The sequence below is a fragment of the Cibotium barometz genome, chromosome 49 (assembly GCF_041138505.1).
Source record: "Cibotium barometz isolate CiBa-2024 chromosome 49, ASM4113850v1, whole genome shotgun sequence".
In the NCBI taxonomy this organism is placed as follows: Eukaryota; Viridiplantae; Streptophyta; class Polypodiopsida; order Cyatheales; family Cibotiaceae; genus Cibotium; species Cibotium barometz.
Genome location: NC_141094.1, coordinates 40,223,242 through 40,227,827, shown reverse-complemented (window position 1 = coordinate 40,227,827; position 4,586 = coordinate 40,223,242).

The following is a 4,586-nucleotide window of genomic DNA, read 5'->3' as shown; positions in this document are numbered from 1 at the left end:
ACTTAAAACTGTCTCCACCAATAGTATTACTAGAGTCAAGTAAGTATGTAAATGAAGTCCTTAGATTTTTTGACATTAAGCTCATGGTAGTAAGGCCGCTTTATACATGTTAATGTTGTCTTACAAAAGATAGGTGCCCATTCGAGCAAGTAAGATGGCAAAGCACCTTCTTACAGTAGGTTGGGCAAGTGAAACTATGTTAACCTACAAAGTGGTTAACATACCCCCATTCCTTGTGTGGTGATTACATCCTTGCATGACCCAGGTTAGGTGGTGAAGTTTGTTGTCAAGTCGGAGAGGTGTGGATGGTCCATGTTATGCCATGAAGTGTGCAATGTTAAGTGGTAGATTCAGGACCGATATTTTGTATTTAAATGTAGGGCATGTTGTGATAAACTTTGGGTAGCCTTGTTGGTGGTAGGTAATTTGTCAAGGTGGCATGAAAGGTATAAAATGTATATGTAGAATTTCTTCATGTGAGGTCTGCTTCTATTGTGGAAGTGGCTTGGGCCCTTTCAAATTTAGGTGGGTATGGTAGAAGCATGCACTTTTGATTGACAAAATTAGCACTAGGACCATCAAATGAATGGTTTACACGAGTTAATACATTGGTCAAGGCGAGGTGTGGTTATGCTAAATTAGAGTCAAAGGTTGTTTTCTATTATGAAGCTCTTTGGAGGTACTACCTATAAGATTTATGGTTATCCACATGATGGATCGTACTATCATGGGCCAAGCTTGCACCCATGATGCCCCCGTATAAAGATGTACCTGGAGGGTGATGAGGTTTCTTACATGTGCATGTGTATGTACATGCTATGAGGTGCAAGATGTGAGAAAAAATTGATGCCCTTAGTGAAATATTATGCAGGTGATGTGCATGGGTGATGGGTGGAAGCTGTGCCCCTCATGTGTGTACTCCTCCAATCACAAAGATTTCTCCAACTCAATTGCTTTCTTTGACTCTCTTTACTAACTTCCTCAACATTTACCTGACACCCCTTTTCGTATGGAGTTAAGGTCGTGAGATAATAGTGGACTGTGCCCATAACTTCAATTGAGCGAGGCCCATAACTTCAATGGAGCTTGGGCAGCCTCTCTTTCTCGGTTGATTTGATAACTTTGGATGGAGTCAATTTGGATTAATTCTTGGTGTGGGGTCAAGGAAGAGGCCCATCTAAATTGAGGAGAAAATTTTGGATTAATGTTTGAGATGGAGGCAACTTATATCAATGCTTGGTGTGCTCACAAAAGGGGGGGTCCAGGCGATGAGGAGTTATACCATGGGCCATGCTTACACCCATCATGAGTTGTGTCTTGGGCCAAGATTACATCCACCATGGTCTCCCATTAAAAAATGTACCTAGGACGGCTACTGTCTCGCAAGATGATGAGGCTTAGTGTAGGTACTTGAGATTATAAGTGCCTATTCTTGCTAGATGTGTCTACTAAACATAAAGCCCATGTATATTATACATATTGTTGTGTATGTGTATGGACATTAGGCAAAAGGGTCTCCTACGTAGAAGCTCCTTTTAATGAAAATTCCAACACATTGCTTTCATCTACTCTTATTTTTTTTGCTTTCTTTGACTCTTACCATGTGCTTACCATTTTTGCGACACCCCTTGATGAGGTTTTTTAAAATAAATTTTGGCCCCATAAACAATTATAAAGTAATAGATGGGGTCTATGGCATGGGGGCGAGACTTACCAGCCCACATTGGCACCAACAAAGATACCATTGATCTCATAGAAGGACATGATGAATGGCTTGCACGAAATCCAGTGACCAGGCTATTGCATGATATTAAAGGGTTTCTAGAACCCAGTATTTGGCATGCCTTTGAAAGTGACCACCCCCTTGTGTCAGTGGAAGTATTTGACCATGTGTATAGGGATCTATCTGCTAGTGTGAAACTTGGGGCCTTCATTAAGGTCAAAGACTAGGTGCTCTTTACTTGTTCATTAGTTCTTTGAGGTTAAAGACCAGGCATCTCCTCAAGGATGAGAAGCTAGAAGAACTAGCATGACATATTTAGCTAATGGATAAGTGACCCACCCTATTCTCGAGGATGGTCTTTACTTGGAGGGCATGAATAAGGGTTCTTTGGACTTTGTGGAGTATGTTAGGGTTGAGGGAGCATGAATCATCCTTGATGGTCATTTTCCTTTTTGGCAAATGGATTAGGGAGATACAAATAACACTTTCTAGGTTCCCAAGGAGTGGGGAAGAGGTGGACGTGGCTACCATTGTTCCTTGTGCAAAGATTAAGTCCTTAATTTTGTGCATGATTATTTTATGTGAAGTGTAATGCGGGGAAGAGGTTTAGACATAGCAAAAACAAGACTCAATGACTAAGGGGGGCCATGAGAGGGCCACACCAAAAGAAAGAGTGCAATACATGGGACAAGGTTGGTGGGGGTCGCATGTGAGCATGAAATGGACTCTCTATGTGTGATCACTATGCATGCTCGGGAATGTATGGGTAGGGCAGATTAGAATCGGCAATGTGTATAGGCTTTTAGGTAGATTCTTGGACTTTCCGAGCATATGCTTTTGGACTTTTTAGGGTATTCCTTTCGACTTTCTAAGGTGTGTACCTATAAATGATAACTTTGGACTTTCAAGGGTGTGTACCTACAAATGATGCCAACCTATTATTGTGGGAATGTGGGGGTAGGATAGATTAGAATCGGCAATGTGTGTAGGCTCTTGGACTTCTTTCTAGATAGATGCTTTTGGACTTTTTGGGGTATGCCTTTGGACTTTCTAGGGTGTATACCTACAAACGATGCCAGCCTACTATCTTTACCCTGTGTGGAGAGTTCTCTATCCACCACTAAGTGGAGGGAGACAAAATAAGTAGTATAAGGAGAGTTTATAAATTTTACCGCACTTACTAGCTTATTAAGAAGAGGCCATTGTTGCTACTTGTGTGCTCATCATCGAATCTTTGTTTTCTTTGCTAGTGTGTCCCTCTTCTTCTCTTCTTCTCGGGCTTCTTGCCAGTTTGTTGTTTCTTGTGTCTTCGGTCACTTGTTTGTTATGTCTTTACTTTACTAGTTTGATGTTGCTTATGTTGTTTGGTGTGTCCCTCTCTTCTTCTCGAGCTTGTGCCCAGTTATCTTTCTTTTTCTAAGTGCATTTGCTTTGCCAGGTCTCTTTGGTTGGGGCAACCATTTGCATTTCCACCTTGGCCCTTTTGTACTTTTCTTGTGCTTTTGGGCTTTGCCTTACTACCTTAGATCTTGTTTTATTTTTTGATGGTTGGCATTGCCTTCTTGTGGTCTTGGTTTGCTCCTTCTTGTGGCATGTTTACTTCTTGGTTGCTTCTCTACCGTCTTTGCATGCCTTTCTCTTTTGATTGGGCTTCCATTGCCTTCTTCTACCTTGTCACAAAAACGATCTCTTTCTCTCTCTCTCTCTCTCTCTCTCTCTCTCTCTCTCTCTCTCTCTCTCTCTCTCTCTCTCTCTCTATATGTCTCTCTCCCTCACCCTCTCTCTTTCACTCTCCCTTTCCCTCTCCTTCCCTCTCACTCTACCTTTCCTTCTCTCTCTCTCTCTCTCTCTCTCTTTTCTTCTCTCTTTTCCTCTTTCCTTCTCTCTCTCTCTCTCTCTCTCTCTCTCTCTCTCTCTCTCTCTCTCTCTCTCTCTCTCTCTCTCTCTCTCTCTCTCTCTCTCTTACTCATCCTCAATTCTTGACATTGTAGTGGAAACCAGATCAGAGAAAAAAAAGGAGTAAATAAGTTAAAAAAAGGAAAAAAACATTCCCATACTTGGTGCTCTATGGGCGGTAGAGGTTTGCTTGAATATGGCTACGGATCTACACCAAAATGTGGATGGCATCGATCTATTTGGTGGGCCAGTGTTTTATGCATAAGGCTGCATTTTTGTTGGGTAGGATTCTATGTATAAGGCCTTGTGGTGAGATAGGCTGCCCAAAGCAAGGCCCTTTATGGCATTTTGTTGGCACCCCACAAGGGGCTCAGCCACATGGGCCTACATGCCCATGTGGCTACACAATAAAATAAAGTAGGGCCCATAATAAAATAAAGTGACCCTTCTTATTAAATAAAGAAAGAAGGGGGGCTTATTTTAAACTATTTATAAGAAAAAATTACATGGGGGAGGGGGCTTTTCAAAAATGTGTGTGTGTGTGTGTGGGGGGGGGGGTTCAATAAGTGTGTGTAAATGTGTGTGTGTGTGGCGGGGGGGGGGGGGGGGGGTTAAATAAGTGTGTGTATGTGTGTTTGGAGAGGGGGGGTTTAATAAGTGTGTGTGTAAATGTGCATGCATGTGTGTTTAGAGAGGGGGTTGTGCACACGAATAGAGGTGGGTGTGCATGTCATACAAGTGTGTTTAAGGAGTGTACACATGTGGGTGTGTATGTTATGTGTGTGTGCACGTGCATCTCTATATGTGGAGAGGGAGTGGTGCGCATGGATAGAGGGGATGTGTATGTCGTGCATGTGTGTGTGGAGAAAACATGGTGTCCATGGATAGAGGGGGGTGTGTACATCGTGCAAGTGTGTGTTTAAGGAGTGTGCGTATGTGAGTGTGGGTTCTATATGTGTATGTACAT